Below are 26,226 nucleotides of genomic sequence, written 5' to 3'. Positions count from 1 at the left end.
GTAGCCTGCCTCCTTCTTGCACCAGGAGCTCTGAAGAAATCTCCTGTGGGTCGACGGAATCTTCCCCCTGCAACCGCAGGCAACAAAAGACTGCATCACCGGTCCTCTGGGTCCCCTCTCAGCACGACGAGCGTGGTCCCTGGAAGTCAGCAACTCAGTCCAAGTGACTCCCACAGTCCAGTGCCTCTTCAGTCCAAGTTTGGTGGAGGTAAGTCCTTGCCTCCCCACGCTAGACTGCATTGCTGGGTACCGTGTGATTTGCAGCTGCTCCGGCTCCTGTGCACTCTTCCAGGATTTCCTTCGTGCACAGCCAAGCCTGGGTCCCCGACACTCTAACCTGCAGTGCACAACCTTCTGAGTTGTCCTCCCGCGTCGTGGGACTCCCTTTTCTGACTTCGGGTGGACTCTGGTTCACTCCTCTTCCAAGTGCCTGTTCCGGAACTTCTGCGGGTGCTGCCTGCTTCTGTGAGGGCTCCCTGACTTGCTGGGCGCCCCCCTCTGTCTCCTCATCCAAGTGGCGACATCCTGGTCCCTCCTGGGCCACAGCAGCATCCAAAAACCCTAACCGCGACCCTTGCAGCTAGCAAGGGTTGTTTGCGGTCTTTCTGCGTGGGAACACCTCTGCAAGCTTCTTCACGACATGGGACATCCATCCTCCAAAGGGGAAGTCCCTAGTCCTCTTCGTTCTTGCAGAATCCACAGCTTCTACCATCCGGTGGCAGCTTCTTTGCACCCTCAGCTGGCATTTCCTGGGCATCTGCCCTCTCTCGACATTGTCGCGACTCTTGGACTTGGTCCCCTTGTTTCACAGGTACTCAGGTTCGGAAATCCACTGTTGTTGCTTTGCTGGTGTTTGTCTTCCTTGCAGAATCCCCCTATCACGACTTCTGTGCTCTCTGGGGGTTATACGTGCACTTTACACCTACTTTTCAGGGTCTTGGGGTGGGCTATTTTTCTAACCCTCACTGTTTTCTTACAGTCCCAGCGACCCTCTACAACCTCACATAGGTTTGGGGTCCAATCGTGGTTCGCATTCCACTTTTGGAGTATATGGTTTGTGTTGCCCCTATACCTATGTGCTCCTATTGCAATCTACTGTAACTTTACATTGCTTGCATTACTTCCTTATGCGATTACTGCATATTTTTGGTATTGAGTTCATATATCTGGTGTATATTTGGCATCCTCATACTAAGGGTACTCACTGAGATACTTTTGGCATATTGTCATAAAAATAAAGTACCTTTATTTTTAGTATATCTGTGTATTGTGTTTTCTTATGATATTGTGCATATGACACCAGTGGTATAGTAGGAGCTTTGCATGTCTCCTAGTTCAGCCTAAACTGCTCTGCTATAGCTACCTTCTATCAGCCTAAGCTGCTAGAAACACCTCTTCTACACTAATAAGGGATAACTGGACCTGGAACAGAGTGCAAGTACCCCTTGGTACCCACTACAAGCCAGGCCAGCCTCCTACAATGACACACTGCTCAAACACAGTCTCAGGACCGCAATGGGCACCTGCTTTGCAAGTCTTTTTTCGGCTGGTGGGAGGAGCAGGTGTCCACAGACTCCCATACGTCAGAAGATATGCACAATGCAGTGTTATGGTTATGATAAATCAATGATCTACTCATCATTTAGAAGGGTACTGAGAGTTTAGCTCTGGAGTTCATTAACAAACTGAGGGTGAATAATCTCAATCTAGAATTCACGGCTAACATCAGCAAAGAGAGAATTAAATTTTTGGATGTTGAGGTCACAATTACTACCAATATTATCTACACTAAATTGCATGGGAAGCTCATGGCAGGCAATAGTTTGCTAGACGCAATGAGCTGCCACCCCAGTGCGCTGAAATGAAATATTCCTTACAGTGGGTTACTCCGGGCCAAAAGAAACTAACACACGAGGATTTCTTAGAGGAACAAGAGATTAATAGATTCAGTTCAAGGAAGTCCTCAAGATCTGCCTCTTTGACTGATCAGTGCCCCTCACCAGCACCTCGATACCCCACAGGTGAGAAGTTGCGCTATACAAATAACTGATTGATTGAAGATACAGAAATTCAGGGAAAGAGGTTACCCTTCCTGGGTTTTAACACGGGCTATAAATAAAGTAGCACAGATGGAGTGCAACAAACTGTTTTAACAACAATTCTGTCACTGACACTGCTGAAGGGGAGACTACCACCCGCTTTACAACATCATATAGTGGGTTATTCAGTGCAGTACAAAAGATCATACAAAGAAATTGGGACGTCCTAAAATGCTATCCTGTAACAGCCAAGATGATCTCTGAGAAACCTAGCATTACTTTCCACAAGGGGCGCTCCCCACAAGACCTCATAGTACACAATGACATCATGACAAGGGAAGAAACCTTGATTTCACACTTTAAGGCTTCTTTCCCTGTAGCCATTGCAAGGTCTTTAGAAACAGCACAAGCAGACACGAATAAAGAGTTCCTTACAGAAGTGAGACAAAGAAAATCACCCAATATTTAACTTGCAGCTCCACCCATGTGGTGTATATTCTTCTATGCCCCTGTAATTTGAGGTTTGTAGGCAGCACCATCCACAGTTTAAAGAAACAGCTGCTGGAACATATGAGGGCAATTGATAACAATGACCCTCAATAACAACATGTTGCATGGCATTTTCATGATAAGCACTATGGAGGCAGGAACCTACCGTCATTTTTTGCAATTGAACAGGTATCCTACAACATTAGAGGTGGTAACCGTGTTTTGCGGTTAAACAGGTGGGAATCCAGCTACATTACTGACCTTGATACCAAATAGCTCAATGGACTGAATTCAGAAGAGGAATTGAAAGTCCACTTAGGGGATGTATAATGCCTTTTGTCAACCCTTGCCCTTTTTTAACATTCTTGTTTTTTAACCAACCACTGGATCTGTAGTTTTTAAATTACGTTTTATGTGTTTCTTTCTCATTTTAAGAAGAAATGAAGGGGTCTGCAGAATGGTGGATGCTGTTAAGAACTTGTTTCTCTTCCTCAGCACTTTGGTGGTGTCTGGCACCTTTCACAGATAAGAACGAGCATTTGTTTTGATTACTATAGGTTACTGGACGACAGGTCATATTAATACGTACATGATACAGTACTGTCAGTGTTTCTTAGTATGACTTACTCTTCCGCACAATTTTGAGCTACTAGGACAAGCGTTATTTAGGTCGGCAGGCACTGACACATGGACAATTAATTTCTTGGCTCTAATACCTATATACCCTGGGATTTGATATGTTTATGGCATTGGATCCACGGTCATTTGATACAGCATCATTGTTACTTATTGTTTATGTATTTATGTGGGACTTACTTGTGTGTCAAACTGAGCTACTAGGGCTAGCATACTTGAGTTTGGTGAGTACTGTCCAATAGATATTTGCGCTCTTGGCATCTTTACCTATGCAAATTGTAAATAATGAGAATATATATATTTATATGCTATTGGAGTGGGAGATGTCTGATAGAGGGTACTGCTGAGGGTTCTCCACTCAGGAGCTTGTTGTATATTGATATTTGCCCACATACAGCAGTAGAATGCTGGTGTGCATGATTTAAGGTAAAGCACAGAATATCAAAACATTATTAATACCTTCACAATTTCCGTGCTGTATTAACCCATAAGATCATTGTGCCAGCTAGAACTCTGATAGGATTATTGTTCACTGCAATGAGCATGTTCTCATTGTTACAAGTGGTAGTGCTCACAATAATATGGCAAAGCTTGTTTCTTCTTTTCTGCGCTATCTTCATGTACGTGTCCCTCTTTGGTATCTATGACTAATTCTTAAAGGGGTTGGGTAGTTTACAATGGCCATGTGATCACAGCTACTGAGCGGCCGAAACACATCTTGTTTTACCAATAAAGTGGTGTTTCGAACGCACTGCCCTCGGTAAGCGTTGCCTTGGAGAAGTTTGGATTTGATAGTTGAAATAGTGTTGTCTGAATTTACGTCCTTTTACCTTATATGTTCAAAAGGAATGTCTGTGACGCACACCTTGATGCACATAATGCATGTCAGACATTCCTAAACTTATGTCAGAAATTCCAATTGCTGATAAGATTTAGTATATAAGGACTACCACTTGTCAGGAGAGGTCCTTCGCCCAGATTATTCCCTGAGATTCTGCCAGACACAGTCTCACCTACTGCCAGCACACTTTGCAAATGCTACATCTTGCCTGAAGCCCAAAGCTGATAACACAGAGTCCCAGAGGAAGGCAAGACCACTACCGCAGCATGTTTGTCCTTCAAGAGACACTGTCTTCATGCCCCCACTGATAAAGACAGCCTTTGCTGTAAACAAGGTATGCAATGCATCTCCTCTCTGTAAGAAACTCTAGACTGCAAGTTGCTCTGCATTCCATGTTCTCTTAATATAGCGCACAGAAGTAGATATTTGAGTGTTAGTGTCTAGATTACATTTTAACCATGTTAGAAATGTTCATTTTATTCTTGTTATTTATAACGTGTCTGCTTGCTGTTTTTATAATATTCTGTGTAGATGTTTTAGACTTACAGAGACACAAAGTATTCCTGTAGTAATAAATACTTTTTAATTAAAAGTGTTGATTGTTCTTAGTACAATTAGTTCGATACTGTGAATAAGGAAATGGGTTTGTCACAGTTACCACGGTGCCCCCAATCGCTTCATGAGATTGCTAGTAACCCAAAAGCAATACTTCCATTTCAATTACACAATGACTATCTGTGAGGCTATAATAACCAGTCTTTCACATTCACTTTTGGTGGATTGAACCCAGTTCACCCATGTCACTCTTGGGTAGAAAAGCACACTTTGTAGAGCTACGCCAAAGCCATAGCTTATGCAACACATCAAGATCGATTCCTTGAGGTCCTCTCCCGTTTGTGTTTTGCTGGATATTCCAGTTGTGCACTCTGCCCCAGGGTCTTTAACTAGTATATGGAGCTACTATGATACCTAGTTTCAGGCTGTAGGCCATCTACTCATGCTGCCAATAAAAACAAATTGTACCTACAAGGGATGTTTTGAGGCACACGTTTGTTCCCTGTAGTTTTGGCTTCATGTGAGAGGGGGCCGGAAAAATAATTTAAGCCTCAAAAAACAGAGTACTTGCTTATTTCTCCAGGTACAACAAACCATGTTGCATCACCATTATTAGCTACAACAGCATATAATTTCTCCCTACTATAGCATGTAATAAAATCTCGGTTACTTGGCAGATTCCACTAAACATCCTGGTACCTCCACATTGCAAAATAGTCCTACTGACACAGTTATCAACAAACCTGTTAAGTCTGATTAGGCCACTTATTCCACTTGATCGGTTCCTCTGTAGCGTCCAAATAATGGTACCCTAATCGGTATGGCAATGACAGTTTTGTTAGGTAGTTTCTAAATCTTTAAACCCTTGGATGCCCGCACTACCTCCCTGGTGCGGGTCACGACCAGTGGCCGACACCAGTGAGGGGGGACGCACCCGAGGATTTTTTTTTTTTGTTTTGTTACCCAGGAGACACAGAAGCTCTTCCGTGTCTCCCCCCGCCACCCACCCGCACGCTGACGTCACTTTGTGGATTTCCCCATTGGAGCAGGAAGCGGACGAAAACGGCCACAAACGACCTTCCCCACGTTCGGGAAGAACTCGTAAGAATGGAGAGTCTCCAATGGGGGTGGTTGGCCCCCTCGGAAAATATATATATCACTTTTGTCAATACGTGTGTGGTTTCCCTGGGGGCTGCGATCGGCCCCCAGGAAAACCAGACCCACATATAAAAGTGATATATATATTAGATTTGCCACCAGTTGTCTTGCAGTTGCAGCTTGCGTCTTCAAGGTAATGCACATACTTCAACTGACGCTTTTCAACTGTAGCTTTTAGGCAGCAATAAAAAAGTCAAGTAAGTATTGTGATTATGTTTCTGCTACAAAAGGGTCAGACTTGTCTAGTGGCAGTTTTAGTGCCATAAAGAAGCGCAGAAGGTTTATATGCCTACTGCAAAGAGCAAATCTGTATTTTCTGTAAATAGCTGAGTACATTAGTAAAGTCAGCCATTACCTGCGCTATAATACAAATGAAATGTATGTGCGGGTGGAGGGTGGCTATGGAGAGATGAAGGGCACTTTTGCTGGGTGGTAATGAGGGAATCCGAGGAGGAGGGAGTGGGAGCACCAATAATGATTGTTGGACTGGGCGCAGGAGGTGCTAAAGATTGTGACGAATGGTATGTGACAAGGTGTTTTTTTGAGTGTCTTGAAAGAACGTGCTGATTGAGGGAAGAACCGCAGGTAAGGTGGCCTCTACTGTTGCACGTATCTCACACATATCATCGATTTTGTGACTGTCTACGTAGGCTAGTGTTTTAGAGCAACATTTTAGCCAACAGCAGAGATGGCATCTTGATGGATGACTGCTGCCGTCACTCTGGTTATAGAGGACAGCTCTGACATAGGATCAGAGACTGAGACATCAGATACTGAGACAGCATCTGAGGGATAGGACAATGGTGCAGACTCTGGGAGTGATTTTTCAGTCGGAGGAGTCCCATTCGATAACTCCTCTTCCAGTAAATTATGAGAGAGGTGATGAGGACAGTCCTGCTGTCCCTTCGCAAGCAGTCTGTGCAACGGGGTAATAGTGGGTTAGCCCAACCCAGAGAGCAGGTGACTGCGGCGGCAAGCAGAGAGAGAGAGTGCTCTCTTGGGAGCTCCCCAATTTAGTTCAGCCCCAAATTCCACCGTCCAAATCGTATTGTGGAGACATCAAAATTATCTATCACAAAACAAACTGGTTTTGTAAGACAGGCACCTGTGTTTTTGGTCCTGGGTTCGGCGGCCATATAGAGAAACACACTAAACCCAAACATTTCTGGAAACTAGACATTCGGGGGGAGTCCACAGAGGTGTGACTTGTGTGGATTCCCCAACGTTTTCTTACCCAGAATACCCTGCAAATGTTGAATAAAAACTCTATTTTTCTCGCATTTCTGTCACACAAACTACAGGAATATGCTGGGATCCACAAAATTCCTACCACCCAGTGATTCCTCACCTGTCCTGATAAGAACACTACCCCACTTGAGTGCCTACACCTAGTGCCTGCGTCAGGAATGGATCACCCCAGGGTCAACAGCTGCCTCTTGTAAGGACCAACATTGACCGTTGTGTGATCTATTCCTGTCACGGGCACCAGGCCTACCCACACAAGTGAGGTACCATTTTTATCGGGAGACTTGGGGGAACGCTGGGTGGAAGGAAATTTGTGACTCCTGTCAGATTCCAGAACTTTCTGTCGCCGAAATGTGAGGAAAAGTGTTTTTTTGGCCACATTTTGAGGTTTGCAAAGGATTCTGGGTAACAGAACCTGATCAGAGCCCCACAATTCACCCCAGAACTTTCTGTCATCGAAATGTGGGCGCAGCAGCTAGGAGGTTAAGGTGTGTGTTGTTTATGATACACCTCGACTTACTGAAGGTGCCGGCAAATTCAATCAAGTTGCATCCCTAAATGACTGCAATGAATTTTTAAACTTGAGAAGCCTTAACTAAAATGGACGCATCTTGAACGAGCTTCCAAGCCTGAAACACAAACTGGTGATAACTGGCACCTCATGCTCCACCATGAGCAAGCAGCTGCTTAGATCAGTCACCCCTACTATGTGCAATATTTAGATGTTATCTTAAGTTTTTTCAAAGGCAACCTCTCATTTCTGCTTTGGCAGCTTTGCACTTTTCTGATTTAGGAAGGAGCTTAAAACCTATTTTCATATTGCTGAGGTTTTGCTATCTTTACTTCAGTGAAGGTTTGGGCGGAGTGCTCCATTTGGAATTATGTTAGCCTAGATTTAAGATTAGTGCAAAATAAAATATTCATGAGATTGTACTGGTACACGAGGAACATATCAAAATTGCATTTAATTCAGTGAGGTCAGATTTTTTCTGAACATGTGGGTAACAAAGGTGCAAGACACTGCATTAGTTCATAGAATATAGGTATTAATGAGTTTTGGGATTACTATTTTAAGGAACAATATGGTAATGGCTTGGAGAAGCATATAGGTTTTGTGATGTAAAAAAAAAAAACTGTCAGAAAAAACAAGGTTGCAGAGGTTAACAAAGGCGTTGGTTCATAAGTGAACAGACGGAAGATAAACTGTATCTAGTAAATAAACGACAAACTGAACTGATATTCAGAAAAGGAAAGGCTAAACTGGGTTTGAGGGCACATATCCACATAGAGAAGCGACAGTCAGTTTGATGACAGTGGAAATATTTCTAGTACATTATGAAACCAAATGGGAGGAACATGATTGATTTCTTGTGCACTATGAGTAGTAACATCATAGTTTCTGGCGCAGAGTACCAAGGCCTATATTTATCGGATATTATATATAGAATTACGGATGAGAAACGGTGAATGTGGAGATGATTTTCACTGAGGGTTTTTGAGTGACATGAAATAGATAACAAGAGTGAATGTGAAAGCCTCTGCTGTATATCCCTGTCCCCCGGGTAAGCAAAAAAAAATCCCTTACCTACCATCCTTGACCAACCCCTAGCACATTATCGGTCTTCCTTCCGCTCTAGCAGCTGCACTCTCTGCTTTCACTGAAAGCAGAATACCAGATCTGCGCCCCCAGAGAGCGCCTTCAGCCTGGCCTAGAAGACCTTTATGATGCAGCAACAGTGGGTAATTAGTTATCAATTGTTGCTACGTCATAGCAGTGAGTTATCAGTTTTAGCAACTGAAATAAACAACAGAGGCTCTTCATTAGAGCAGGGGTGTGGAATTTATTAAAATATCTACTTGTCCAGGGGACAGGTTGCTTCTCAAATCTACTTGTCCTGTAAAAAGATCTACTTGTCCCTTTGGTGCCGTGTAGTGTGGCGCCAAATTATGGCAGCAATCTCATTATGTAAGAGCTCTGATAATAGCCTCTCTGATTATGCCAGGGCTACTACCATAGTAGGGCTTGAATACTTGCAGTTTCAATCCCTACTGTAGCAATTTCCTTATTTTGCCACCTTTCTGCAGATCTGCATACTGGGGCTGGAGGAAGCAGTAAGCAATAGTTCCAGGGCTGGAATGCCTTTGAGTCTGCAAACCTACTAACCTGCATGTTTTAAAGATTTTCACCAGCTTCTCTCTAATATTTTCCCATAATAAGACAGGTTGGACATTTACTCCTGACAATGGCAGAATTAGAACTTCTTCCAGGGTTGGGAAGAATGTGGCTGGAGGGAAAATGAACTTGCAAATGCTCAATAGATTTTCACATGAGCAAATCTACACATGGTATTTACCCATGCTAAAATACAGTTCACAAATATTTTATAGGGGTACGACATATACCATGGGTGCACTTTTGTGACTTTATTTAAGAATTTGGGGCCACATGTAGGTAGGTTCAGATTTGCGCCCTGCAAATTGCGAGTCGCAAATCCGAATGTAGGATGGTGTCCCTGACACCATCTGTGACTCGCAAGGGCTTCGCAAATGCCCACCTCATGAATAATCATTAGGTGGGTCGCAATTTGCGACCCCCTTGCGAATAGCGGCCCTCACAGGGATGGTGGCTTGCTGGAGACAGCAGACCACCATGTCTGTGACTGCTTTTCAATAAAGCAGTTTTTTTTTTTTTTGTAATGCAGACCACTGCCTGCTCTGAAAAAATGTTTACAGTGACATTTATAATGGGGAAGGGGTCCCATAGGGACACCTTCCCTTTTGCGAAAGTGTTAGCACCCATTTGAAATGGGTGCAAACTGCGATTGGTTTGCGCCCGCGTTCGCAAAACAATCCTACATTGCACTGCAAGCCGCAATTAGGAAGGGAACACCCCTTCCTAATTGCGAGTCGCAAACCCGTTTTGCGATTCGGTAACCAGGTTACTGAATCGCAAAACTGGGTTTGTGCATCGCAATGTGCTTTTTGCACATCGCAAACAGCGAAAGTCGCTGTTTGCGACATGCAAAAAGCTACCTACTTGTGGGTCTTGGTCCCTAATTAGGTCTGATGTTAACAAAGACATTTTGTTTTTATTAAACCTCTATTTCTCTCTCTTTCGGCTGGCTCTACTGTGAGTGATCGCATTCTGCTCTTCCACAAGGAGCATATTGGCACACAAAGTAGTTTTGTTCAGTGTCAGGAACTACAGTGGCAATCAGTGACGTAACGAAACTGGAGGGTGCCCCTTTGCAAAGAACATGGAGGAGCGCCCTCTCCAGACTCACTCAGGGCAGGTGCTGTGCTGAAGGGGCCCCCTGGAGGGCGCCTGCGGGGCCTTTGTTATGCCACTGGTGGCAACGTGTGCTTTTAGAGTTCAAAAACGATTTGGGTTTTTTTTGCCAGTGTTTGTTACAATGTTGAGAGCCTGGTCGCTCCCACAACAATAAAGTGTTACAAAAGCCATGTCAATATAAGACACGCATTGATGAAACTAAAAGACTTATAAAAATATGTCAGATCAGTTGGCTTTGTCAGTGTTTGTTTATTTTCATGCTTCCCATAATCGTGTTGAAAATGGTTCACTGATTTTCCATTAGAAAGATTTTTGGGAAATACTAGCATGCATCTAAACATTTTACTAAATGACACTTCATTTGCATCTAATCAGAGAGCATTCTGGGAACATTATACTTAGCCTCATAGCCTAAACTTTTCAAACATGTGTATACACGTTTTTTTTTTTGGACTGGAACCAACGTCAGTGGTGAAGTGTGACCGTAAAACAGTTATTTACAGCACTCACCCTAATAATGAAGGCTTTCAAATAATGAACCATAAATACAAGTTCGAACAGCATTATCTTTTGGAAACACATTACCTCAACTACAGAGAGTTCCACTCTCTGTAAACAGGCAGCCAAAGGGTTTGTGCTGCAGAGGGTTGGGCCTACTTGTCCCAAGGACAAAGTAAACATAAAAACTTGTTGCCCTTGACCCCAAACAGGATGTCCCAGGAATTCCACATCCCTGTTAGAGTCATATATAACAATATTATTTTGTGTAGTACTTGGCTTTGTATATGTCTTTGTTGATTTTCTACAGAAATTCATGTGTGTTAGGGTCTCCATGCAGTATATTCTTTCCTCTTCTAGACTATACTGTATTATCTGTTGTTATTAGACAATTAATAAAACATTATGTTTTAGAGGCGGGTTAGTTTTTCCACCCTGTATGTTTTTGTGCATTTGTACTATGCATAAATGTTTTAAATATAGCCAAATAGGCTCAATTTGTTGAAGAAAACATGCTGCAACTTCGTAGAAGTGCCAGCTGATTAGATACCAATGGTATTACAAATTATCTTATTTTTATGTAAACCTAAAAAGGTTTTCTCACGCTTTGATAAGGCAGGCAGGAAAGGTAACATAGGTACAACAGCAGTGCAAGCTTCTCTCACAAACGGAGCATGTATAAACAGAAAGCAGAAATGCACATTTTTGCATGCATCATGACTTTGCCTAAGGTGACAGGACCAAACTCATCTTGCCAGTCGTTTATGTATGTACACCAACTAACTTAGTAAGCATAGTTTGTAATAATGTACCCACTATGCTAAGGTTTTGATTTTTTGTTCCGTATTTTAGGTGACAGGAAAGGAGATGGAGTCTGTTGCGGAGAAACTGCTGCATACGTGGGGTGAACTGTAACCTGGAATAGGTGGTGTAGTTTGTAACATAGAAGGTCCAGGGTAGATTGTGCTCAGCAAAGCAACAAAAAAGCCACAAGGGAGAAGGCTGAAAAATAAAGTACCTTCAATCAATGCTAGGTTCACAAGCCTTCAATTACTACCTATACATGAAGCTTTAGGGTGGAGCAAGATCAAGGATGGATCAAGGATGGTTTTTCACCTGTGTTGTTCCACTTGTTGCGCCTGCTTTGCCCCTGTTTTTATTGTGCCATTTCCATCTGTTTCGTTCCACTCCTTGTGCCTGTTTTTTGCCCCTTGTTTTTATTGTGCTGTTTCCATCTGTTTTGTTCCACTTTTTGCACCTGCTTTTGCCCCTTGTGCGCTCCCCCGAACCGGCTCTCTCTGAGCCGCTCACCGTTCCCCTGCCGATGCGCCCCTGCAACCCCACCCCCCTCATGCCCCCATTCGCCTCTCCCTCCCAGCTGCTGCTCCCTCCTCCCTTCTTAATGGCGGTCGCTGCGCGTCGAGGGTGAGTGACCTCTGTCCTACCATTGGTCAGGGGCTCGCTTCCCCACGATCGCAGCATCACCTTGCTGCATCCGTGTCCCTGACCCTCGCCCACGCTGCTGCTGCTCGCGTGTTCGAGGCCCTCCTCCACCCGCAGGCACTTGCCTGCGCATCATCCCTGGTGTCTAGTGGGCTTCTGGTAAGCGTCGCTAGACTTCTGCATTGGTACTTTTTAGGGTCGAGCCTGCGTTGCATGCGCTCGCGCATCGCAGCGAGACACTTTTGTATTTAGAAAAGGGCTCGGAGCCCTGTCAACTGCACGTCAGTGTTTTTTATTGGTTCGTGGGCTTACCTAATAAAATCTGCTTGCTTTCATTAGTCGAAGGCAGGCATAACTCATTCCTTTTCCGGTGGCTAGCCCTCCTCCAGCTCAGCGACCAAGTACAGAAAACATGCAAGGCTCGCTGTTTTCTATCGGGCTCGTGGACTTCTTTTTCTCTAATTTACGAGCACGATCTCGCTTGGCAGAAGTCGAGCGCTTTACATAGTTAATTTCACTTTTTCGGGTAATGTACATAAATGCACTTTTGCCCGATAGGTGATGCTTGTTATTCTTGCCGTCATTACTGCTTGATCGAACTGCCTCCCGTGCTGTTGCTCGCTCCATTGGTATTCTTCACCCCGCGCTCTTGGTTTATCTGTTCCTTGTCAGTGGGTATGTACGGACAGGGGATTCATGGCATGCTTTCACTCACTTATTCTCCACAGGGAGTCAGTCTAAAGCGCCATCAGTCCTTTCCTGCTGTTCACCCTAGGCGCTGTTGTTAAACAGCCACCAAAGAATGTATTTGAAGTCAGACTTCATGCAGTGCTGAAAAACTAAACGAGTGCAAAAAAGTGCCAGCAGCACTGGCTGATAAAGCCAATTGGTCTGGTTTCATTCTGTTGTTGCTTGCTTTCCCGTTGTGCTACGTAGTGCTGCTGTTTGTGTGCACTAAATCCACACGGCAGACACAGGTGTTTCCTTGACTGGCTTCAGTGTGCTGCGAATGACGATAGCAGCAGTTGCTATATGCTCAGTCATTTACCGACCCGAAAAGATGAAAGGCTGATGTGGCGCTAATTGGACTAGAGCTCATGGCCTAGAAAGAAGTCAGGGTGTATTTATATATCAGGACCAAGGACTGACGTATCTTGCCAGGAACACATCTGCACATTTCTCACAAATAACTGCACTTCTGGGCACTTGTTATACTAAAACTCCCATTTTTCTTTCAATTATGAAAAGCAGCCAGTTGTCAGTGCGCCTACCGAACCCCACAGTTGTTTATTTTGCAAACAAATCTGCACAAAATACACCGTACTCTAATAATGTAACTTGGAAACGCAGTGATCTCTGTGTGTGATCGTTACGTCATATTTAGCATTACAGAGTGCCAACTCAGCCATTCATAATTCTAAGGGCGATAAAAGGATTGTCCCCGACTTCAATAACACCACTGTCACTTATCGCGGTGCTCTCAAGCCCGGGTGTTTAACGGTAAATTAAAGCAATTTACTAATTGTAATTTTCATTTTTAACTTTTTTTTAAATGTTTAATTACGTAAATACCGAATTTTTACATCTGAGAATAGAGTACACGTAGCAATTTTTCTCTCTCAGGGAGAGTTTGGCAGATACATTCCTCAGACTGCAAATATGAGATAATAATTTCCAAATATTTTTTTGTGTTGCTCCGTGGCTGCAAAGAAAGTGCCATAATGCTGCTCTGCATCATTAAATGGCATTAGCATACAAGTTAATGGTAGAAACGCTCATTTTACCTCTTTGGATTAAGGATTGAAGGCGGAGTTGGCCCTGCAGGGATTACATTCAAGTGCTGTGGTTTCCCGTTAGATCTGTGTAGGAGGCGCTCTGCCCGCACGTCGCAGCACTCTGGAGCCTGTAATCCTGTGCACTGCATTTCAGTGAATACTAAGGAGTAGCCAGTGGTATGTCTGAAAGTGCCTCACAACCTCTGCCTCAGCTTCTCGCTGTTGGAAACTGCTGCCCTGAGCATGTCAGTATTTTGCATAGTCTTTCATCCCTAATAACTGATATATTCAGCCTTGTTGTTCTCATGTTGTCTACCTCAATAAAATGTCCCGTGTTGTGATTGGAAACTTTGATCTGTAAGTTTCTTTTCATCATGTGCACTTATCTATAGAACTAGCCTGTTTGACCAAATATCACTGATTGTGATCATCAGACTCACTTGATCATTTCCAGTTTAAGAAGAACTGAAAAAACGTACTCTAGGTATTTCGTAGTGGATACTCTTTGTACAATTAAAAACACACACACGTCCAATTTTACAAACAGATCACTCTTGGTACACAGTAAACCGACAGATGTTTGCAGAGCCTGGCATCAGTGGCACTGTTGCAGTGATGCAGCCTGTCTGAAGCCAAAGCCCCCCCCCTTGGTGCTTGGGCGCCCCCCATCAAGAAGCATTAGGGATCTGCAGGACCACCTACATGTACATCTTGCTCGCGTTCCAGCACATGATTAAAACGGAGTCTGACGATGAATAGAGAGGGGTTTGGTGCGTCTGATCCTCCAACCTCTTCAGGCCTCTCAATCCATCCGAAGACTGTGCCGTGTGTCCCCTCCCCATTCTGGTTCAACCCCAACTCCCACCGGAGCACCTCATGGAAGCCACGTAATCACTTCATTGTGCCAACTGTCAGGTACCTGTGTTACTGCCTCATGCAGAGTCACTCTTTCTGTCCCTTCAACAAAACCAGCTCAAATGATGTACATTTCAGATTCATTTTGTTTGTGCTGCTGAATCAAAGGTACTCACTTTCATATCATGTAATGCTGACCAGTTTGTATGTCTCATTATAATGTGATCATTCGTCAGGAGGCCAATAGCCAAGGTGTTGTCCCTTCTGAATCTGTGAAGGTGAGAGTGTAGGAAAGTACCATCTTGCCTGGCATGTTACCCCCATTTTTCACTGTATATATGTTGTTTTAGTTGCGTGTGTCACTGGGACCCTGTTCTCCAGGGCCCCAGTGCTCATAAGTGTGCCTGAATGTGTTACCTGTGTAGTGACTAACTGTCTCACTGAGGCTCTGCTAATCAGAACCTCAGTGGTTATGCTCTCTCATTTCTTTCAAATTGTCACTAACAGGCTAGTGACCAATTTTACCAATTTACATTGGCTTACTGGAACACCCTTATAATTCCCTAGTATATGGTACTGAGGTACCCAGGGTATTGGGGTTCCAGGAGATCCCTATGGCCTGCAGCATTTATTTTGCCACCCATAGGGAGCTCTGACAAATCTTACACAGGCCTGCCACTGCAGCCTGAGTGAAATAACGTCCACGTTATTTCACAGCCATTTTTCACTGCACTTAAGTAACTTATAAGTCACCTATATGTCTAACCTTTACCTAGTAAAGGTTGGGTGCTAAGTTACTTATTGTGTGGGCACCCTGGCACTAGCCAAGGTGCCCCCACATTGTTCAGGGCCAATTCCCCGGACTTTGTGAGTGCGGGGACACCATTACACGCGTGCACTACATATAGGTCACTACCTATATGTAGCTTCACAATGGTAACTCCGAATATGGCCATGTAATATGTCTAGGATCATGGAATTGCCCCCTCTATACCATCCTGGCATAGTTGGCACAATCCCATGATCCCAGTGGTCTGTAGCACAGACCCTGGTACTGCCAAACTGCCTTTCCCGGGGTTTCACTGCAGCTGCTGCTGCTGCCAACCCCTCAGACAGGCATCTGCCCTCCTGGGGTCCAGCCAGGCCTGGCCCAGGATGGCAGAACAAAGGACTTCCTCTGAGAGAGGGTGTTACACCCTCTCCCTTTGGAAAATGGTGTGAAGGCAGGGGAGGAGTAGCCTCCCCCAGCCTCTGGAAATGCTTTCTTGGGCACAGATGTGCCCAATTCTGCATAAGCCAGTCTACACCGGTTCAGGGGACCCCTTAGCCCTGCTCTGGCGCGAAACTGGACAAAGGAAAGGGGAGTGACCACTACCCTGACCTACACCTCCCCTGGGAGGTGCCCAGAGCTCCTCCAGTGTGCTCCAGAACTCTGCCATCTTGGAAACAGAGGTGCTGCTGGCACGCTGGACTGCTCTGAGTGGCCAGTGCCACCAGGTGACGTCAGAGACTCCTCCTGATAGGCTCCTTCAGGTGTTGCTAGCCTATCCTCTCTCCTAGGTAGCCAAACCCTCTTTTCTGGCTATTTAGGGTCTCTGTCTCTTGGGATTCCTTAGATAACGAATGCAAGAGCTCATCCGAGTTCCTCTGCATCTCTCTCTTCACCTTCTGCCAAGGAATCGACTGCTGACCGCGCTGGAAGCCTGCAAAACTGCAACAAAGTAGCACAGACGACTACTGCAACTCTGTAACGCTGATCCTGCCGCCTTCTCGACTGTTTTCCTGGTGGTGCATGCTGTGGGGGTAGTCTGCCTCCTCTCTGCACTAGAAGCTCCGAAGAAATCTCCCGTGGGTCGACGGAATCGCCCCCCTGCAACCGCAGGCACCAAAAAGCTGCATTACCGGTCCCTTGGGTCTCCTCTCAGCACGACAAGCGAGGTCCCTCGAATCCAGCAACTCTGTCCAAGTGACTCCCACAGTCCAGTGACTCTTCAGTCCAAGTTTGGTGGAGGTAAGTCCTTGACTCACCTCGCTAGACTGCATTGCTGGGAACCGCGACTTTTGCAGCTACTCCGGCCCCTGTGCACTTCCGGCGGAAATCATTTGTGCACAGCCAAGCCTGGGTCCACGGCACTCTAACCTGCATTGCACGACTTTCTAAGTTGGTCTCCGGCGACGTGGGACTCCTTTGTGTAACTTCGGGTGAGCACCGTTTCACGCATCCTCGTAGTGCCTGTTTCTGGCACTTCTCCGGGTGCTACCTGCTGCTAAGAGGGCTCCTTGTCTTGCTCGACGTCCCCTCTACCTCCTGGTCCAATTTGCGACCTCCTGGTCCCTCCTGGGCCACAGCAGCGTCCAAAAACGCTAACCGCACGATTTGCAGCTAGCAGGGCTTGTTGGCGTTCTTTCGGCGGGAAAACACTTCTGCACGACTCTACAAGGCGAGAGGGATCCGTCCTCCAAAGGGGAAGTCTCTAGTCCTTTGCGTTCCTGCAGAAACCGCAGCTTCTTCAGTCCAGTCGAAGCTTCTTTGCACCCGCAGCTGGCATTTCCTGGGCATCTGCCCATCTCCGACTTGCTTGTGACTTTTGGACTTGGTCCCCTTGTTCCACAGGTACCCCAGATTGGAAATCCAGCGTTGTTGCATTGTTGGTTTGTGTCTTTCCTGCCTTATTCCCCTATCACGACTTCTTTGTCCTTTGGGGAACTTTAGTGCACTTTGCACTCACCTTTCAGGGTCTTGGGGTGGGCTATTTTTCTAACCCTCACTATTTTCTAATAGTCCCAGCGACCCTCTACAAGGTCACATAGGTTTGGGGTCCATTCGTGGTTCGCATTCCACTTTTGGAGTATATGGTTTGTGTTGCCCCTATCCCTATGTGTCCCCATTGCATCCTATTGTAACTATACATTGTTTGCACTGTTTTCTAAGACTATACTGCATATTTCTGGTATTGTGTATATATATCTTGTGTATATTTCCTATCCTCTCACTGAGGGTACACTCTGAGATACTTTGGCATATTGTCATAAAAATAAAGTACCTTTATTTTTAGTATAACTGTGTATTGTGTTTTCTTATGATATTGTGCATATGACACTAAGTGGTACTGTAGTAGCTTCACACGTCTCCTAGTTCAGCCTAAGCTGCTCTGCTAAGCTACCATTATCTATCAGCCTAAGCTGCTAGACACCCTATACACTAATAAGGGATAACTGGGCCTGGTGCAAGGTGCAAGTACCCCTAGGTACTCACTACAAGCCAGTCCAGCCTCCTACAGAGAGTCCCCTAGAAAGGATCTGCAATTTACTTGGCTCAAAACGTGCAATAGGTGAGCGCCAAAACCATTTCTTCGGATCACTAAAGGCCCTTGAGTGAAAAGACAGGGAGTGACAAAACCATATTTCAGTGTGATTACAAAGAGAGCGATGATGGGATGAGCTTTTCTGCTTCATGGCACTATTGCCCATGCACGTGTCACGGCTTTAAAGTGTAGCAACACACGTAACAGTGTGTGCTTTTCTACAATACTTAGCCCGTTTTTAGGGTCGAGCCTGTGCTAGCATGCGCTTGCGCATGCCTATCGCTTGCGAGACGCTTTAGTAGTTAGAAAAGGGCTCGGAACCCCGTCCATGTCACGTCAGTGTCTTTCATTGGTTTGTGGGCTTGCCTTTTAAAATCTGCTTGCTTTCATTAGTGGAAGGCATGCATACTTCATGCCTTTTCCGGTGGTTAGCCTTCCTCCAGTGCAGCGACCAAGTACTGAAAACATACAAGGCTCGCTGTTTTCGGTCCGATTTGTGGACTACTTTTTCTCTTTTTTCGCAGCGTGATCTCGCTGGGCAGAAGTCGAGCACTTTGCTTGACATTGACCCTGTTACGTAGTTAATTGCATTTTTGCCAGTTACGTAGATCATTGCACTTTTGCCAATATGTTTCACTACAAGTGAACTGTAGCAGCGCGATTGCACTCTTTTTTTTCCATTTAATGATGCAAGAAAAGTCCGGTGGGGAGTTTAGAACTGCTAATAGCTCTAACTCTGAGAAATGCGAGACCCGTTGCATTGCAAATGCTTGTTCTTTTTGTGCTCTGTTTCATTGCTTTATATTTTTATTGTGCCGTTTTTCACCTGTGTTGTTCAACTGGACAACGGAGAAACATCAGTCCTCATCCTCCTGGACCTATCTGCCGCCTTCGACACAGTCTGCTACCGCACCCTGATAGCTCGCCTCTTTGAAGCCGGAATACAAGACAAAGCCCTCGACTGGATGGCTTCCTTCCTCCACGGCTGAACCCAAAGTGTACGCCTCACCCCCTTCCGATCCAAAGCCACCGACATCATCTGCGGCATTCCCCAGGGCTACTCCCTCAGCCCTACATTATTCAATATCTACATGGCCCCCCTCGCACAAACCACCCGCCAATACGACCTCAACATCATCTCCTACGCCAATGACACACAGCTCATCCTCTCCCTCACCAAAGACCTGCACACCAAACAGTTCAACGCAGTCTCCTCCTCCTGCTACAACACCCTCCGCACGCTCCGCAGGATCTACAAGTGGATCCCGACGGAAACAAGAAGAACCGTGACGCAGGCCCTCGTCAGCAACAAGCTGGACTACGGCAACGCACGCTACACAGGCATCCCTGCCAAACACTTAGAACGCCTCCAGCGCATCCAAAATGCCTCCGCCCGACTGACCCTCAACGTACCCCGCCGCAACCACATCTCCCACCACCTGAGAAACCTTCACAGGCTCCCCGTAGACAAGAGGATCACTTTCAAGCTACTCACCCATGCTCACAAGGCCCTCCACAACACCGGACCTGCCTACCTAAACAGCAGACTCAGCTTCTACACCCCCACCCGCCAGCTCCGCTCCTCGAACCTCGCCCTAGCCAGTGTCACCTGCATCCAGCGAAAAACCTCCGGCGGCAGATCCTTCTCCTACCTTGCCGCCAAGACCTGGAACTCCCTCCTGACCAACCTACGCCAGACCCAAGAACTAACCGCATTCAGAAGACTCCTCAAAACCTGGCTCTTCGATCAGTAGCAGCACCTCTTCCCCCTCCCCCCCCAGCGCCTTGAAACTCTCATAGGTACGTAGTGCGCTTTACAAATTCTATTGATTGATTGTGCCCAGAAGCTAGTTACAATACATTCAACAACTTTCTCAGAACACAGCTACTAAGTATATCCTAGAGCTAATTCCCATTTAAGGCAGTTAAAGTACCACATTTAAGTGTAGGTTGTATTAACTTAGCATTTTCTGTCGATGAATTCTCCAGTAAGGTGCTCTTAACTGGCTGGTGGGCAGATAAATCCTCTATTGCACGTTATTGTAAGCAAACTGGTGCAGACCCAATTTCCCCTTCTTTCCCAGTTCAAGTGTCACTACTCCAGTTAGATGGGTAACTTGATATAAACATGGCAGCTCCACACCGACTACCTCACCACTTCCCAGAGAATGCGGTCCGTGACAGTCTGCTTGAAGTTGTGACAGTGTATATTTGTCAATGTATTTAAAACTGACTAAAAAGTGTTTGAGTGTCATTCTGTAATCCCCAATTCAAGGGTATTGTACTGTTATATCCCCATGTGTTTCGAAAACCCCAATAAAAACAGTTTTTAAAAAAGCAAACAGGTTCAGTAATCTCTGTACCAGTAAAGATCGGGTGGTAAGGGAGGAATAATTATGGTATGACAGTCTGGTCACAATGATGGATGGTTAAGGACGCAAATGCATGCAAATACAGGGACTCAATTTAGTAGAAGTTACCTTATATAATTACCAAAAAAAACTTTTAGGGTTAAATTATTGTTAAGAAACAGAACTGAAAAACCACAGAAATTGCCAAGTTATAGTTACCTGCCCACTAAGCACAACCAATAGACTGATAATGACCTCACACAATGTTACGTATGCCATAACCGATGAGATCACTGGTGACATCAAATATCACTATTTGAAAAATAAAAAATCTGGAAAAAAGCTAGGGGGACTGGGATGGGGCAGCACAGAGGGTTTTTAAGTGGGGAAAGCTGCAGATGAAAGAGCAAGAAAACATACATTCCTATTTAGTATTGACAGAAAAAAATAGTTACTTGAATGCAAGCATTGAAGTACAAAAGACATCTAATTAAAAGAATGGTAAATAAGCTATGCTCCAAAGGAGGAACAAACACAAGAGGGAGGAAAGCCACTGAATAAGAAGCAAGTAAATAATCATGACAACAACAGTCAGCAATAGAATGATCAAAGGCACACTGTAAATACTGGTACTGTCCACAATAGGTCTTTGGTAACAGACAGATAACCGTAGTCTTTAAGCGAGATTTAAAATGATTTTAACAAAAACAAAAAAAACATTGCCAACTATGATCATCTGCTATTGGTTTCAGGTTTTCTAATTATACATCCACGAATACACTTTGCATATGCACACTTTAGCAGGTTGTACAGAATGATTGGAACAAAGGGTTTGTCCTTCTCCTGTAAAATGAGTTATGCTACAGTGACAGAGTTTTGTTTTTATTCAGCTGAGCATTAATTTGGATAAAACTGGATCAGTGCACTGTGCTTAAATTGATGTGGTCTGCCGCACTGATTCTTGACCTTTTGACCGCTGTGGACACCCTCCCCGAAATCACTACCAGAATCTGGGAGCCCCTACTGAGTTATTAATGGAATCTGGGTACCCCCACTGAGTCATCACGAAGCTGGGCACGTAGTCTTAACATTTTTGATGATATGAACAACATAACAATGCACTACAGATACATAAACCACCATTCAAACAAATATACACACAAATAATATTATTTTTTTAATATTCAAATACAAAAAAAAACTAATTTTAATGGGAAGTTTGGAGCTTTTTTTTTTTTTTTAATTCAGTTGCAGCCGCTTATCATCCATCTATATCTCATTTGATGTACGTGGACTGCTCCCACAAGTCAATTTGAAGATACTAACTTAATTTTTAGCCTCCAATTTTACATAACGCGTCTTTATGTACACTTTATTAATCTGTTAAAATGTCATTTTCTAAACCATCGGGGGCCCCTGAGTAGGCTTCACGGACCCTGAGGTGTTCCTGGACCACAGGTTAAGAACCAGTGGTCTACAGCTCTGGTTCTCAGCCTTTTGACTTCTGTGGACCCCCACTTTATCTTTACTGGAACCCAGGGACACCCACTGAATCATTACTGGAATCTGGGGACGCCCCCCTCCACTGAGTCATTGCTAGAAGCCAGAGACCCAGGACTAAACACTGTCAATGGCTTCAACCACAAAATAATACATACAAAATACAGAAACAAGCATTACATCAAACACATATACAAATGATAACACATTTTATTTAATTTGCAAACACAAAATAAAAAAATGTCATAGTAAGTTCGGAGCTTTTCTAAATTTGAAGCCCCACATCATCCATACTATATTCTGTTTGATGCACCTGCACTGCTCCCACGAATCATTCTGAGGATACACATTTTATTTTTAGCCTCCAATTCCAAATTCCTTGACACTGAAAGTATGTTTTAAAATGTTAAATTGTACATTTAACCACTTTATTAATCAAAGTTAATTTTTAAAGCAGTCACGGACCCCCTGAGGATGATTCACAGACCCCCAGGGGTCCCCAGACCACAGGTTGGGAACCACTGGTCTACAGGATGAAGCAGAGCAAAACAGGACATGTGCTGCAGTTTTCAACACTCAGCCCTAGGCTCCACTTTTCTTGCAACTGTTTAAGTGAGCAGCTGACATCCTAGTGGCCAGGAAACCATTAAGTCAAATTAAATAGAGCTGCTGGGTGTTCTTATCATAGATAACACCACTATGATTCACCAATATGCTGATGATACCCAACTCTACTTGAAAGTCTCCTCTGCTTCAGATATCCAAAGACTTAAGCACTGCCTGCATATCATCTAAACTTGGAAGTTCAGCTCATGCCTGAAACTCAACCTAACCAAGGTATAATTTCGGTTACTGGCAAGAAAAACAAACAGTAAAACCTTTCTCAATTACATGAACCTTGACAGCTTCAAAATCCAAATGTCACTGAATGCCAAGTCACTTGGACTCACCCCGGACACCAGCGTCACCCTCAATTAGCACACCAGCAAAAAAAAAAAAAAAAAAAAAATCTCACATCTAGATAGTGGTAATGACCTCCCATTCTCCGCACCAGTACCCCTAAAGGGCATCCTATACACCGCAACAAGTCTCATAGAAAATCCGACAAAATATCATCACATCAACTCCAATGGCTCCCCTTGCCGGCCTGCAACATCTTCCAAACCAAGTGCCATATACAATGCCATCACTACAAGCACCCCTACTTAAATTGACAATAAGCTCACCATCTCCTGTGGTTTGTGGCACACCGCAGCCAAGACATCATCAGACTAAGAAGTGTATAATAATATCTAAGGCCATCACCACAAGCACCCCTACTTAAATTGACGATAAGCTCACCATCTCCTGTGGTTTGCAGCACAACCCAGCTAAGACATCATCAGACTGCAGACTAAGAAGTGTATAAAAAAAACAAAAAAAAACAAGGCAATAGGTCTTTTCCATCTATGCGCCTATATAACTGCAGGTACAACATCTCCATGTAGAACAGGATCACCACTGAAGCTGTTTTAAATTTAGGAAAGTGTTGAAGAGAGACCTGCTTAAATATAAAATAAAATTAACTACTGGTCTTTCCTAACTACAGAGAAGGAAATAAGTACTGGTTATCTGTAACTATATAACCAACAAACCCCAACAAAAAAAGGATCAAAGTAACTGCCAGCATAAACTGTGAGTGGCTGTGGCCTAGGCATACTCCAATAATAAAGGTTCAATACAGATACTCATACATGACAACCCTCTCGATTCAGACGGGAGACTGCCGATTTCAAGGCTGGTCTCCCGCCACCCGATTCTGAGTTTTGTGCAGCTGTCAAAAATAAACTGTTTCTCATGCACGCCTCAATCTCCCCATCCAAGAATTACCTCTGACATCAAAGGTTAATACTTTGTCCTTAATTCTTGGAGTGGGAGATTCGAGCACGTGACAGGCTTCAACATTTAATTTTTGGGTAGTTTTATAAAACGCAAACAAAAACCAGAGTTTAGAACTCTGTTTTTGTTTGTGCTATGTTGTTAAGCTGCCAAAAATGAAATGCTGATTGTCACCGTACATTACAATAGCCCCATGTCAGGCTGATTGCCTCTGCTTCAATATAAGTCAGTGGGGATAATATATTCTTCCGACTATGTTTTTTGTTTGTTTTTTTATCTCCCACTTGCCTGCTCTAAAATGTCGGCATGTATGCATACAAGAACTATAATAAGAACCAAGAACAGGCAGGCATGGGTTGCCTTACTGTACCAAAAGTTATATGGTGGATAGATGGCCCCGAGTGTAGGTTTCATTTAAAGTGGTGTCACTATAGGTGATGTCTTGCATTTACATACAAAACTGCAGGGGTGGATTGGAGTAGGAAGAGCCCTCTACCTAACGAGTACCAGTCATTATCTTTTAAAATTGGTGGCGTATTTGTTCAAAGAAATGCAATGCTGGCGATAAGCTGGGAGCAGGGTGCCCGGTCGGGGGAGAGTGCGCGGCCGGGTTCAGTGCTGGGTGCCGGCCTCCCCAGGCTGCAGATCCTTGGCGCCAACGCCGGTGCCGCCGCGCGCCTCGGCCCGCGGGTACATGAAGCGCGCGCCTCGAGGCGGGGGCTGCCGCCGAGCTGCGCAGTAATGTCGCGCCGGGGGCTCGGCGTTTACGGCCAGCTAAGGGCTCCCTGCGTATGGACAGAGGGGGTCTGGACCTAGACCACTGGGGTGGGGGTGGGGGTGGCTGAGGAAGGCCCTTTGCTGAAGGGGGTTAACGGCCCGTGACCCGCGGGTTAACCCTGACTGACTGTCCCTTCGGTGTGGCCCGTCTGCAGGGCGGGGGCAGAGAGAAGGCGCCCTCCTGCCGGCACGGCTCCCCTTACCTGCGTAAAGGAGCGAGGCAAGTATCCCAAGAGGCCGCCACCCACTCCCGGTTCCAGGACGCCGTACACAAGCGGGACGAGGGCCTAGGTCTCCCCCCGGGGCCCCGTAACAGCCTATAGGCGCAGAGATGTATCTCCACTGGGGCCTCGGACTACATTACCCAAGTGGCTCCGCGCGTCACTTGAGAGGAGTGCGGAAGAGCAACGTCCCATAGAGAAGAGACGCAGCTGCGAGTGGCAAGGGTGTCCCGCTTCCGGTCTGAACCGTGTGTCACGTGACAGAAGTGTTGAAGTGCATCGTCCTATAGGAGAGGCGACGTCTCTGTGGGTGGCGGGATCTTGCTTCCGCCTGCCTGTTCTGAGGTCACGTGACACGAGGAGTCACTTCTGCACGGTCCCTGGAATATCCACGCTGCCTGTATAAATTTTATTTTATTTAATGCGTTTTTATATAGCGCGGACTATACCCGAGGGTGTCAGAGCGCTTCACAATAGGCAAAGTAGAGATACAAGAGGAGAAGAATTACAAGTGAGCCTGTTACAAAAACAAACGTTACATTACATGAGGCAATAGTGAAAATTGTGCAAGTATCAAGAGCAAAAAAGTCCACGAGGTAGCAAACGATACGTTACGAAAGGAAAAAGTGACGTGTGCAGGTTACAAGAGCACATAAAGTACGAGTAAAGGTAAAAAAATTGCAATAAATGGTAGACACTCAAAACACTCAAACAATAGTTCCGTTACATGAGGCAGTGGTGGCCGTTGTGCATGTATCAAAAGTAAACAGGATATAAGAGGTAGCAAATGATACGTTGTAAAAGGAAGGGTGCCGTGTGCAAGATACAAAAGAGTACAAAATACAGGTAGAGGTATAAAACTGCACTAAATGGCAGACACTCAAAACACAAAAACACCCTGGGAAGGCACTTCTATAGGCGTGGAGAACAGAATTTCCTATAATGGAAGGACTTCCTTCAGGAAACAGAGAACTAGAATTAAATTTGGAAGTGTCTTTGAAGGAGGAGAGCTTTGAGGTCAGTTTTGAAGGCCTGGGAAGAGGTGGTGGTCCGAAGCTGAGGCGGAAGTGAGTTCCAGATTCTCACCGCGTTGCCTGAAAAGGATTGGGCCATCGATCTTTCCTTCTTGAAAATGGGAGGTTCAAGCAGTAACTTTTCTGCATTATGTGATGGTCTGGAGCCCCCAGAGAGTTTCAGTTTATTCACCAGGTAGCGAGGGGAGGAGGAGTGCAAGGCTTTGTGGGTGATACATGCAGTTTTGTAGATAGATCTTGCCTCTATGGGAAGCCAACGGAGGGTGGATAAAATGGGTGTGATGTGGTCGCTTCTTTTGGCCCCATATATGAAACGAGCTGCTGAATGGAGAAT

At 45.1% G+C, this 26,226-nt stretch overlaps 1 protein-coding gene across 5 annotated transcripts in view; it reads right to left on the bottom strand.

Annotated features, from left to right (window-relative positions):
* Positions 1-25,111, bottom strand: part of CMTR1 (cap methyltransferase 1) — a 419,501-nt gene extending 394,390 nt beyond the window's left edge. For 2 of the 5 annotated variants that reach the window (XM_069236317.1, XM_069236319.1), the window contains exon 1: positions 25,002-25,111. The gene's annotated coding sequence lies outside the window, so the exon portion shown is untranslated. Of the gene's footprint in view, positions 1-24,840 lie in introns of all 5 variants that reach the window. The other 3 variants (XM_069236315.1, XM_069236316.1, XM_069236320.1) reach the window with 3 other exon arrangements.
* Positions 25,112-26,226: the final 1,115 nt, after the last annotated feature.

This window comes from Pleurodeles waltl, chromosome 5 (assembly GCF_031143425.1).
Source record: "Pleurodeles waltl isolate 20211129_DDA chromosome 5, aPleWal1.hap1.20221129, whole genome shotgun sequence".
Classification (NCBI taxonomy): Eukaryota; Metazoa; Chordata; class Amphibia; order Caudata; family Salamandridae; genus Pleurodeles; species Pleurodeles waltl.
Note: the sequence above shows the minus strand (reverse complement) of the source record. Positions and strands in the feature narration are given on the sequence as shown.